Genomic DNA, 14,630 nt, shown 5'->3' on the forward strand with positions numbered 1-14,630 from the left:
GTGCCCAATTACAGTAATTTCCGAAAAGTTTGCGAAACATACTCTGAAATATAGCATACTTATTTATGCATACTCCACAGTCTAAATGGTGATTATACAAATATGCTTATTGTCTTTGGGGATTTTACATTTATAGATTTTATGAGTGGTGTGATTTATCTTATTTAAAACATTTTACATAAACTGTGTATGTGAAAATTGTTATTTGAAATTATTAGGTTTTGAGGGTTGTTATGTTCAGTACTCATGCATATTGTATCAATTTGGGATTAACTGAAGATACTGCAGGTACTGTTTGATTAGTTTCATGGTAATTAGGAGCGTTTTTGGTTACTAGAGGTTATTTTGTTTTACTTGCCTGTGCATCAAAAATAAACCAAACATGTCTACTGAAGATAAGCAGGTTTGTGAGGCAGTAGTTGAAAGGAAAGGGATAGGACAGGAAGACAGAGATGATTTGGGTATCAGTGATTATGGAGTGTCATTAGATAGCCCAGTAGCACATTCAACTAGTTATCCTGAGACACCGGGACAAATGACGAGAGATAAGTCAATTTCAGAAGATGCAAATAAGTGGTCAATGTTGGTAAACTTGATAAAGGAAAATAACGCATCATTAGAGAAAGGTTTACAAGAGATCAAAACATCACAAATGAAGATGGAATGTAATCTGAAGAAGGAAATGCAGGAGTTACAAGAACGACTGAAGATGGACATCGACGAGAGAGAGAGGAAGCTACAGAAGAGCATAGACCAAGTCCAGTGCGACGTGGAGAAGATGGAAGGAAAGTTAACAAAAAAGATAGAAGACATTATTGAAGAAACGAAAGCCGAATTGGGAGAAAGAATCAACGAAGTGGAAGCAAATTGCAATCATCGAATCGCCGAGGTGACGCAGATGCAGAAACGATGCAATGATGCGGTTAAGGGGATAGGAGATAGGCAAAACCAACTGGCTGTCAATCTGAGAAATGCTATAGCCGTGCAACGAGAAGAGGATAACAAGAGGGTTGCAATGGAGGTCAGGCAATTACAACAGGGAGTGCAGCTATTGGAGAGCAAAACAGAAGAAATTGATAAACTAATTAGCAATGCCATTTTAACCGTTGGGGAAGGTAGAGTCGTTACCTTGATGAGCAGTGATAATCGGTACGTCCAAAATAATACAGGGCAGAAATTTAGACTGAAAGGAGGGTTGCACCCAATGATATTTATGAAATGGTTAAAAGGAGTTTTCCCAGCACATCTGAAAAACTCAGACAAGATTCAATTTGCAATAGATAGAAAGGAAGGTGAGGCCTTCACTTGGGGAGTCAGGAAGAAGGAAGGGACTACTAGTTATGATCAGTTTGACGAGGAATTCTTGAAGAAATACTGGTCCAAAAGTCATCAGTGTGCAGCACCGCAAGTCACTTAGTACTTGGAGAGGAACGTTGAGAGAGTTTGCCGAACATTTGTGGGAATTGAACGAGACCTTGAAACAACCCCTGAGTGATGACGTAATGATATCAGCGATAAAAAGAAGAATGAGCCAGAGAATGCAAGAAACTGTATCCAGGAGCCTAATTAAAGATAGGGAGGCCTTGATGGAAATACTGGAACAGTTGGAATCTGTTCGATCACAGGAACACAATCAAGCTAATGATCAAAACCGAGAGGGAAGTAATGACCCAAGGAATCATTTTAATCATTCGTCTGATTATAGAGGAAGAGGTGGAGGGACCGGAAAACTGAATGACACTCCAGGTGAGGTCCGGTCAAGAGTGAGAGCTACAAGGACCCGAACAAACCTACTAAGATATATTTAGGACATTTAGTTGTTGAACGGACATTTGAAAAAGGAAAATGTTTATTTACATTGTATTTTCTGATGTATTATGACTAGAACTTCATATTTCATATCGACGATTACCTGAGAATGGGTGTAAAAACCTGTAACAACTAATTTGTAGTATAATAGTTCATATGTCATGTGTTCAAGTAATAATTTTTGATTGTATGTTGTGTGTTTCATTCAATATTGGACTATAGAGGTCTATTGCTGTTTGATATAAAAAAAATTGTAATTTGGACAATGCCATGTTTATGAGATGTAATAACCTTTTGTAGAAATTATTGTGGAGGCAGCCCACTACCGGAGTCGAGGGATTATTTCGTGAATTGGAATTTCATTTATTATTTACACTCTGTGTTTTGTTCAGATGTAGCAATGTCTAATTTCCTTGCCGATTCTTTTACGCTAGTGGCTCCAAAGAAGTTTTCGAGGGCGGGGATGTAAGGGGTCCGTAGGCCCTTACTATAAGTTTGCACTCGGCACAGGTCGAAAGGGCAAACAATCGATAGTGTCGGGTTGCGAGAGCGAGTGAGAGTTGAGTCAGTCAGTTCCCAGGTTGCGGGCCGAACCGTGCGGAGGCCGGTTGCTGTGATACAAGGCTTACCGACAAAGGGAGTGGCCATCGCCGCAGTTTAACCCCTTTGTGTTAGAATAATACGGGAAAGCGAAGAAGTATAATCACGATAGTGATCAGTGATATTTCTGTGCCGATATTTGTGGTTTCGCGTCTACCGCGCCGGCATCATTTGGATTGCAGTGTTGGATTGCAGTGTTGGATTACAGTGATTGAATTTGCGTGTGACGATAATGAATAGCGAGGAAGCCTGTGCTGAGATTAGCCGTTATTAAATATGTATGATGAAGGCAGTGGCTGTCTCCTTTTTCTTGTGTTTTTGAGACGAATATAGGTCTTGATTAATGAAGCTGTGTTGGCGTTCTTCTTGTCACCAGACCTTTCATTATTACAGCATTTGAAAAGGGCAAAATGGAATTTAACAACTCTGTAGCAGTCACATCCGATTGCCAGCCCCATTAGGTACACGGTCACGTTAATTAATTATTATTTGGGCTGCTATCAGATCCCGATCGAGCAGGATACATAAATCGGAGGTGTTACAAGGTATATACTGAAATGGATAAAAGACAACTTTACAGGGTGAAATATCTAAAACTTGGACCATAAACTTGTCTGAAATGTCCGTTGTTGTTTTTTCCGGATTCTAGTACAAGTATTCCACGAACACTTACAGTACGAAAATACCGTCCCTTTTCTGCTCGATGTGTCAGCACTAACTTAAGAGAAAATAATCTGAATAAAGAAACGTTCTGGATTCTGAAGACGGAAGAGCACTAGCCTTCAAATGTAGCATTCATTATGCTGATCACTACCTTCAATACATAACTCTAGTCCGTCATGTAAAGATTTATGCACACGTTATAGTATTTGCTACCAATTTTCAACACATGCAGCAGTAACACATAGTTGCATATCATCTGGCGAAGCTGCTATCTCCTTTCAAACAGTGTCGTTTAGTGCAGTTATTATTCAAAATGGCTCTGAGCACTATGGGACTTAACATCTGAGGTCAGCAGACCCCTAGAACCTAGAACTACTTAAACCTAACTAACCTAAGGACTTCACACACATCCATGCCCGAGACAGGATACGAACCTGCGACCGTAGCGGTCGCGCGGCTCCATACTGAAGTGCCTAGAACCGCTCGGCCACACTGTCCGGCGCAGTTATTATGATTTTTTTCATTTTATGCTAACTGAAATTATCGATTTATTTCGTGCAGTTAGCCTCATTTGGAAAAATTAAGTTACAATTGATGTACAATAGCTGCTGCTGAAGATGGAGATGTAAACTAAGACATTAGTGCCCGTTAGATCTGCCCAGAGATAAAAACTGTAAGGAATTCGAGTGTGTTGAATGGACTATCAAAGATACAATTCCCCTTCGCCCAATCCAACAACGTGGAAACTATCGGTGAAAGCAAGCCGTAATACCACGTGGGCTATGCACTGGACATTCACATGTTCCTGCTGTGGAAAGTGGTGCAAATAAGAATTGTTATCTAATCGATTAACTTGCTTAATTACTAGGCTATGACGTTCATATACTTTTTGGACGTCACCCTGTGGTGTTGGTAGCTGGATGTGGCTAGATGGGCGGCAGGGAAATAGTCTGCAAAACTCAAGAGCTCCTTGTTAGATTATTTCATCTTGCTGCAGCCCAGAATGGCGGCAACTTGTCCAAGGGATTTTGCTGCCTCGGGCACTGTTGACACCTAGGATTACTGATGGAGCACACCATCGGCTGGTGGGGACTTTCGTCGCTCTGCCTCCTCCATCAACGGCACCTCTCCGTGCTAAGAGGACCCTGCAAGCTGCTCGTGCTGCGACGAAGCGCTTCCCTACACAACGTATAAATACACAGAAACATACTTAAATAGAATTACACCCACACAATAATCTAATTTCAAAAAGAATAATTGTAGGTCAAAGACAAAGTAGCGGAAAGGTTATGTTGGCAACACTACAAAACACATACATCAACACAAACCTGAAGTACGAAAACAAACAGAATACAGTAGTGTGCATAAAAGCGTGTCGTGAGAAATGCATAGTGCTGCAGAACATCTAGAAAGTAGATGAAAATTATCAGTGTCTAACACAGAAAAACAAAGGTGTGCTAGCAGACGGCATTTCCCGTTGTAAGAGAGAAAGCAACCGAAAAATCACCGTAAGTACCAACCAACCTATTCTTAACGAACTGTTTTTCGATCTAAAAATCAGATCAAAGTTTATTTACAACTTAATTACAGATCACTGATGATGCTTTACCTCAATAAAGCGTAACGAGTCTGGTGAAAAAATCACGAATTTTTGTAGTTGCAACGACAGATAAAAAATACCCTCATGAAGCGTTATCACAGCCTCACGGAGTTTGAAAGTAGCCTCATTGTGGATCTTCATTTGCCCAGCTGGCCGAATCGTGCCGTGTCCAGATTTATGGGACAATCAAATGTGACAGTGGCCTGGTGCGAACGTGAGGGCAAGCAGGCTCGTCGTCAAGGTTCCTTCTGACCGGGTCTGACAGCCGTGACGGTCTCCGTCTTGTGCATCAAACACTTCGTAACCCCTTTGCATTTGCGTCTGTCATCCAAAAATAAACAATGGTCTCCTTAGAACATTCTGTGTCGTCGCATACCAGCAGACTAGCAGCAGGCGGACTAGGGAATTACTTCCCTCGCGTAGTATGCAGATAACACCACAACACAAACGCTTGAGTTTGGAGTAGTGCTGTGACCTGGGAGCAGGCACTGCTGATGAATTGTGAGGCACTGTGTTCAGCGATGAATGGCAATTCTGGACTACTCAAGATCACTGTCGCCGGTAAGTATGGCGCGACCAGGGGAGAGGTCCCCTTCTTCCAGTGTTTTAGAGAAGCAAAGGGGGTTACTCGTGGTGTCATGGTGTGGGGAGCCATCGGGTGTGATCTGAGGCCACGGCTGGTAGTGACTGAGGGAACTATGACGGCACAGAGGTGCGTCACGATCATCTGCGTTCTCACGTGTCACTACTTAAGGGGCAATATCATGTAGCCATATTTCAAGAGGGGCATACTCGTGTCTCTGAACTGTGTACATGGTGTGCTCCTGTATCCAGAATGATATATTCACTCTGCAGCGGAGTGTGCGCTGATATGAAACTTCCTGGCAGATTAAAACTGTTTGCCGGACCGAGACTCGAACTCGGGACCTTTGCCTTTCGCGGGCAAGTGCTCTACCGTCTGAGCTACCCAAACACAACTCACGCCCCGTCCTCACGGCTTTACTTCCGCCAGTACCATGTGCTCCTGTAGCCGACAAGATCCGCAAGCTCCTCAGATAAGCCCCGATGCAACAACTGTGGGATTTATTCGGTCGTCAACTCCGTATTAACGCCAGTATCCAGGACATCAACGAGCACAGTTCAACGCCAACTTGACTCCGGTGAGGATACAACAGCTTTATGACATCATTCCTAAATGAATCCGTGCTTGCATAACTGGGCTCATAGTGCCAATTTGTTTATAAATTTGACTCGATCCTTCAACAACTGAAATGACATCACATACCTTTCAACCTGTAAAGTTTCATCTCCTCTTCCCTTCCTGGACCCTTCACTGTTTTTTCAGGCCGTGTACTTATAATATCAACGTAAATGCACCCATGAAAATATTTCCAGAACAGCACATACTATGCGCTCTAGACGCCATCAAAATGAGGACTTCACCAGCTGCCGAATTCCTGTCGCTCTTCTCAGCAGCGTACGGTAAGAAAGGTTAGTGTTTAATGCATCGTCGACAGCGATGTCATTGATGTTGTAGAAGAACAGAGCTGGAATGGGCCGTGTTCTTAAGAGATCCTGGAATTAATCGGTAGCAACTCGACCTGTGTTATGACTGGTTTTATGCGGTCCACCACGAATTCGTCTCCTGTGCCAACATCTCAAAATAGCACTTGAACCAAACGACCTCAATTCTTTGTTGCATATATTTCCATCTCTGCCTTTCCTCACAGTTTTTAGCCTCTGCAGCTCTTTCAAGAACCGTGAAAGCTATACTTTGATGTCTTAACGTATATTCTATCATCTTCTTGACAATGTATTATATATGTTTCTCTCTTCTTCGAATCAACGGAGAACCACCCAATTTCTTGTCTGATCAGACATTCTAATTTTCAACAGATTTCTATAACTTCAAATTGCAAACGCTTCTGGTTTTCACACTGTACATGACTTCCATACAACTCTGTGCTCCAAAAGCACTTTCTCATAAATTACATCGTCATATTATGGAAAATGCTTGATACTAATAGGTTTTATTTTCAGGAATACCCTCTTCCCTGTGGTAATCCCTTTTCATGTACTCCTTGCTTCGTTCACCATAAATTATTTTGCTTCCAAGGTAGCAGGTGTCCTGCACATCGTCCACTAAAACAGAGACAGTTTTGATCCCGTAGTCACTACGAATCAAGACACAAAGTAATTCATGACGTGAGCTGTCAGTGGACATTGACTTAAATGAATGGGGAAAGTAGAAAATTTGTGCAGGACAGGGATTCAAACACGCGTCTCCTGCTTACTAGGCAGCAGATGCCCTGACTGTTGCACCACATGGACGCAGTGTCATTGCAGCTGCACAGACCACTGACTGAGAAAGTATCTCCTTGATAACTCCTTCTGCTCCGAACAATTACTGTCATGAGTAACAGATGGTGGGTAGGAATTACGATCTCATCTCTGTGTACTGCTTTTTTCTTGAAAAAGAAGCACTTCCAAATGTTCATAATGTAACCATGTGTTCAAATTAATTTGCGATGTGAATGTAAAATGCCTCCTTCCACGTCATTACGATCTATCGTTAAAATGGTTCGTGGAATGGGTAACTAATTAACTACCTAACTATCCTTGCACGCATCCCGCCAGACCCAAATTCACAACTTATCCACACACTACAGATGTAGTGCCTCTTGCCCATTAAGCTTATTACTTGCGGCATTTCGCCGAGTGTGCTAAGAGTTTGAGCATGGTGTGTATCTGCACTGAAGAGATCAGTTGGTCGCCCTCACCTAAATTATATATGTTGTTAGACGTCGCGGTCTCCTGACCTTCATTACTTACATGTTCCGCCCTCACAATCATGTTCTGCACATCAAGACGCATCATTCGAACCCAAACTCGATAAGACAAAGTCAATGTTGTATGAATTCATGTAAACGATACGCAATTGACAAGTGAGCGCACCGTGGTTGAAATACTCGAGGCTGGCATGCACACATGCATTCCAGACACGACGGTCACAGAGGCTTTTAGTTCGGGAGAGAGGCCGCACAATGGGATGCCAGGCCCTTCAGAGGACGACCCAGCCCATGTCGGCCAGTGACCACCTGTAGCGGACAGCGTGGGCCCGAGTGGAAAGGGGGGAACAACCCCGTGTTCGGCTTAAAACCAAATTCCGCTACATTGTGTGGGAGCGGCCAGCCTACACATTCTTTATACATAGCACGCAGTTTCAGAGATTTTCACAGGGAGACAGCAAACGCCTAACGCCAAAGCTACAAGTTTCCGGATTGGTCACCTTAAACGAAAAGTCATTCTCCCGTTTTAGAAGAGAAATGCTGATTGGCAGACGATATTTCTGACGCCTTGAGCTGAAGGAATAATGGAAAAGACTGAAAGATATACCCCTTTACGTCTGGCGTGGAGAGGCGCGGTTCTGTTGTCACTCTTGGAACGAGAACACGTAACGAGAGCGTGCGCGCTCGGACGTGTACTCGAAAGAGCGAGGAACAAATCTCTCCTCAGTACTTCACTGGGAGAGCACCTCTGTTGAGAGCGAATCAAAGGGCTACTCTATATTGAGTCCTTGCGATTAAGCGTTGTTCACTGTGTTGGCCGACACACTTATTGTGTGGCGTGAAAGGACAGAGTTACAGTTAAACGCCTGCGAGCGAATTTTGAGTGGCATCGCGGTGGACTGGTTATCTGACCGGTGTACCACGCCAATAGTTAGAATAGGGGCGAATAGGACTCCTTGACTTCATCAAGGCATAGAGTTTGATTGGCGAAGGTCAATCCAGATAGAACGAGAGTTATCTTATTTGTCAGCAGCGAGCGGCGCAGACAGCAGTCATCGTAGCTTACAGTATTGTGCGCTACAGCTATTGCGAGCCCCATATTTCCTCCACAACAGTACACTTCACTGCATTTCACACGCGACAGCCTCGACCGTACCTAACAGCATTCTAAAGGATAATTGTTTAAGTTGAGTAGGCACGCCTCTCAGCCATTCTGCCAAGGCAACAAGCATCTTAAACTTTGTATAGAAATTTCATTAGCGAATCCTATCCTTGAGAGGTAACTTCACATTCCGAAAAGAGCCAGGATATAACTTGTTCAGTTCATAACTAAAAGTGCCATTGTGATTTCTCAGAATTTTGCAAAAATAAGTAATAACTTTCGTTAGTTTCATGTTTTTCTTACACTAACTAGCACTAATCAAGTACCCAAGTATCCCACTAGTTACGTAAGAAATTTTGTGAATTTTTGTGTCATTTCCTTACAGCGGACGACTCCAGAAGATATTTATTGCTGAAAGTATTTCAGGCATTTCTCTTTAGAACGTCTGACTTCTGTAGTAGTGTGGGGGTGGAAATTGCATCTTGCAGGAGCCACAGGGTAAAGGTTACATCTCAGATTAATCCGTTGCGCAGAATAGCAGAATAACATATCAACCCCACACCTCAGAATGTGAAGCGTCTTCTTTCGGATATGTCTGAAAGAACACACAATTTTAATCCCGCAGTCGCTATGAATTAACGACATTAGCTGTAAGAGGGCATTGATTTAAGTCTATAGGGAAAGTTAAACATTTGTGTTGGACTAGGATTAGAATCCTGGTCTCCTGCTTATTAGGCAGATGTGCTGACCAATGCGTCATCCAGACACAGTCGCCATTGCAAATGGGCCGATTACACGGACTATCCTAGCAAATCACGCTACTCCCAATTTCACAACCTGTCCACGTACTATTGATGTAATTCCCTTTGTCCATATAATTAAGGTGAAGACGGCCAATTGATCACTTCAGTGCTTTTGCACACCACGCTCAGACTCTTAAGGGAATCGGCGAAATGCCGCGAGTACTGTGGATAATGTGCAAGCGGCACTACGTCATTAGTGTGGACAAGTTGAAAGTGTGGTTCTGATGGGAGGCGCGCTGGTGGTAGTTTATGCAGTTGCCATGACCACTGTGACCGGAGGGGTAGTAGGCAGCGCATCAGCGTAGTAAGCAGAGACCTGGGTTAGAATACCGATCCCACGCAAATGTTCAATTGTCGCCGTTGACTTAAATCGATGCCGACTGGAAGCTAATTTAGTTAATTCCTTTGTGTTTGATTTACATTTCTGCAATTCCTTATTAATTATTATCTTTGGTGTACTCTCTGTCCATTTTCTGTACACTATAGACTGTTAATTCCATTCAGCACGTTCTGCAGTTCTTCCTGTCTCTCGTTGAGGATAGTAGTGTCACCAGCCTATCATTGACATCCTTTCGCAAGCCATTTTAATTTCACTCCTGACCATTCCCTCTATTTCGTCAATGCTTCTCGCATATACAGGGTGTTACAAAAAGGTACGACCAAACTTTCAGGAAACATTCCTCACACACAAAGAAAGAAAATATGTTATGTGGACATGTGTCCGGAAACGCTTACTTTCCATGTTAGAGCTCATTTTATTACATCTCTTCAAATCACATTAATCATGGAATGGAAACACACAGCAACAGAACGTACCAGCGTGACTTCAAATACTTTGTTACAGGAAATGTTCAAAATGTCCTCCGTTAGCGAGGATACATGCATCCACCCTCCGTCGCATGGAATCCCTGATGCGCTGATGCAGCCCTGGAGAATGGCGTATTGTATCACAGCCGTCCACAATACGAGCACGAAGAATCTACATTTGGTACCGGGGTTGCGTAGACAAGAGCTTTCAAATGCCTCCATAAATGAAAGTCAAGAGGGTTTAGGTCAGGAGAGCGTGGAGGCCATGGAATTGGTCCGCCGCTACCAATCCATCGGTCACCGAATCTGTTGTTGAGAAGCGTACGAACACTTTGACTGAAATGTGCAGGAGTTCCATCGTGCATGAACCACATGTTGTGTCGTACTTGTAAAGGCACATGTTCTAGCAGCACAGGTAGAGTATCCCGCATGAAATCATTATAACGTGCTCCATTGAGCGTAGGTGGAAGAACATACTAACGAAACTAAAATGAGCTCTAACATGGAAATTAAGCGTTTCCGGACACATGTCCACATAACATCTTTTCTTTATTTGTGTGTGAGGAATGTTTCCTGAAAGTTTGGCCGTACCTTTTTGTAATACCCTGCATAGACTGAAAGCTGGAAGAGGAAGACCGCATTCCTGTATAATTCACTTTTTAATTCGAGTACTATCTTCGTGGTATTCCTCATGATTTTATCGTCTTGATTCTTGTACATTTGTACATTATGCGCGTTTTCCTGAAGCTTACACCTATTTCACTGAGAATATCCAAGTTCCTGCACCGTTTCACACTGTAGAATGCTTTTTATAATTCGAACACCCTGTGAAATTACCTTGTTGTTATTTAAGCTTTACTACCATTAATTAGAGTAATGTATGTAATACCTTCCCCAAAGCCAATCTGATAAGCTAGTAGATTTTCAAATTTCAGTTCCACTCTTCTGTGTGTTATTCTTGTTAGTAACATGGATTCATTAGCTATTCCATTGATTGTACGATAGTTCTCGCACTTACCTTCCCTTGCTATCTTTGGAATCGTGTGAATGATATTTTTCCCGAAGTATGATGATGTGTCTTCTTATTCATAGATTCTGCTCATCAACTTGCATAGTTATGTATGTATCTCTTCCTCCGACGATTTTAGAAACACCAAGGGAATGTTATATATTTCCTTCGCCTTATTTGATCGGATGTCTTCTAAAGCTGTGTTAAATTATGACCCTACTGTTGGTTCCCTTATGTCTTCCATATCGACTCTCATTTCTCTTTCTGTCATATCAGCAGACAGTTCCTCAGCCCCCTAGAAGCCTTCAGTGCATGCAGTCTTACCACCAGTCCCGTTTCTCATCTGCATTTAACAACTTTGAAGTGACGCAGGCAAACATAAATAATTACGACTGGCCTGGATATTAACTTCTTCCAATGCCACACCTTGCACAGTCATCACAGTGGAATCAGTGAACCGTAACACATCAGATGTCAGTTTCATAGGATGAAAAGGAAAGGCAATAGTGTGAGTGATGGGAGAAATTCATTACTGTTATTCGTACCACACAAAGGAATGATACGCCCATCGGCTCAAGAACTTTGGTCGTCCCCACGCGACTGTCGTACTTACTTAATTGTTCCGAATATTTTTTGTTTTTTGGTGCTTGTGAAAAATTTCTCAAGAAATCGATTTTGAAAGTGTCTGGCGCCTGTTGAACGCCACATGAGAGCAGCAGCCGCCGAGGCTGTGGCTGAGGCGGCGGAGCAGAAATCTGCCCGCAGTGCATTTGTGTGTGTTTCAGCTAAGTGTACGTGCCAGCAACTGTCGTTCAGTATGTGTTCTTGTTGCAAATCTGTAACTTTGTTTTTCATGCTTTTACATTATCTGTTATGTTGGTTTTCTAAAGTTCTGAATAGTTGTCTATCCCTTGTAGCTCCCTTGATTTCTGCGTAATTACTGCAACCCATATCCATTTGAACTTATTACTGCATTCGTGCCTTGGCCTCTTACTGCAAACTTTACATCTCAAATTTATATCTTCTTTTGGTCAAGCTGAGCCATAATTTATATTTCCCCAGTCACATTTACTCACCCCCCCCTCAAGCTGAGCCATAATTTATATTTCCCCAGCCATATTCAGTACCCCACTCCCCCTCTCCCATTACTTATTAAGATTTACCCATTTAAACTCCAGCGTTATTATGTAGCACCACATTTCAAAATATCCATTGTCTTCTCTGGTTTATCGTCTATGTTTCACTTTCCTTCAATACTACACTCCAGAAGACAACCACCTTCAAAAAACCTCATAATACGTAGATGTATAGTCTATGTTAAATAATTTCTCTTTTTCAGAAATTCTTATATTGCTGTTACCAGTTTGCCTTTAATTGCCACTCTAATTCTGCAATCATTAGTTATTTTGCTTGTCAGACAGCAAAACTCATCTACTAGTTTTAGTGATACATTCAGCAATGTACCTCCTTCAGTATCGCATGAATTGATTCGACTACATTGCATTAGCCTTGCTTTTCGTTTGCTAATCATCATCTTGCAATGTTTTGAAGACACTCTTCATAGTGGTAAACTGATAATACGTGCCAGAATGAGATTTTCACTCTGCAGTGGAGTGTGCGCTGATATGAAACTTCCTGGCAGATTAAAACTGTGTGCCCGACCGAGACTCGAACTCGGGACCTTTGCCTTTCGCGGGCAAGTGCTCTACCAACTGAGCTTCTGTAAAGTTGGGAAGGTAGGAGACGAGGTACTGGCAGAAGTACAGCTGTGAGTACCGGGCGTGAGTCGTGCTTCGGTAGCTCAGTTGGTAGAGCACTTGCCCGCGAAAGGCAAAGGTCCCGAGTTCGAGTCTCGGTCGGGCACACAGTTTTAATCTGCCAGGAAGTTTGATAATACGTGCTTTGTAATCTCTGACGGAGTTACAGTGTCATCGGGAAGCCTCTCTGATCTGTGATTTTATGATCGATATTACCCAAAATACTGTCGCCTGACGATAACAAAGAACAAATGTAATTGTAATGACTTAACCGCAAAACCATTTTAACACGCAAATGATTGTATCCATAAATAAACGTCATTTTATCTCGATTCGTTATTGTGGTTCAATTATACCTTACCACGAATAAAGTATTCCTTTCCTAACAAACGCGGTTCGTTGAAGCAATGCAATGCTGAAGGAAAATGGCAACACTCAAATGCAGTGTGGGCCTTAGCCGGTTGCTCTAACGATATTCAGCGACGTGTTGCGCTGTTGTAAGATTTCCACGAGCCTCGTAAAACCTTAAACCTCGATTTCTATAGAACACTTAGGAAATGCATCGTACCAGGGCAATATTTGCTACATTTTAGTATGTATTGCTGCAGCACGAAAGAAGAGCAAAATCCGTGACTCTTTGGATGTATGCTTCCCTATTCAGTCACCTATTGACATCTTGCAGGCAATAATATAATACATTATCTGGTCAAAAGTATCCGTGCACCTGTTAGTGTACATAAACATTTGATGTGTCTGTCTTCGCGTTTATGACGGGCTGAACTCTGCAGCGGATTCTTCCTATAAGGTGCCTAAAAGTCTGTGGAGAAACAGCAGACCATTTCTTCCTCAAGAGCCTAAGACACAAAAATTAATGATATTGGAAGAAACTCGTCCCCAACGAGTTCCATTACCTTCAGATCGGGACTCTGGGCAGGCTAGTCGATTTCAGGATAGTTATTGTCCACAAACCACTCCACCTCAGATACTGGATTATAAGAAGTTCCGTTGTCATGCTGAAATACTCATCGTCTGAGCACTGTTCCTCTACTGTACGCTGTACTCAACTGTGTAAACATATCCTTCAGAATTTAGCATTTTATTAAATGCAATTAATAGGGACCACACCCTAACCACGAAACACACCGAGATACGGTGACACAACCTCCTCAGTACTTGACTGTTGGCACTTCTATGACGGGTAGGTAACATTCCCCCGGCTTTCGCCAAAACCTAACCCTCAAATCTAATTGTAGTAGGGTACAGCATGATTCATCGCTCCAAATCGTTCGTTTCCAGTCATCCACTGTCCGGTGGCGCAGCACTTTACACCAGCACTGAGTACAGAAATGTTTGGTGTATGAGGAGCTGCTGAACCATTGTACACCATTCATTTCACCTCCGTATGCACAATGGTACACTACTGGCCATTAAAATTGATACGCGACGAAGATGACGTGCTATAGACGTGAAATTTAGCCGACAGGAAAAAGATGCCGTGATATACAAATGATTAGCTTTTCAGGGCATTCACACAACGTTGGCGAAGGTGGCGCAATCTACAACGTGCTGACATGAGGAAAGTTTCCAACCAATTTCTCATACACAAACAGCAGTTGACCGGCGGTGCCTGGTGAAACGTTGTTGTGATGCCTCGTGTAAGGAGGAGAAATGCGTACCATCACGTTACCGAC

This window comes from Schistocerca serialis, chromosome 9, assembly GCF_023864345.2.
Source record: "Schistocerca serialis cubense isolate TAMUIC-IGC-003099 chromosome 9, iqSchSeri2.2, whole genome shotgun sequence".
Classification (NCBI taxonomy): domain Eukaryota; kingdom Metazoa; phylum Arthropoda; class Insecta; order Orthoptera; family Acrididae; genus Schistocerca; species Schistocerca serialis.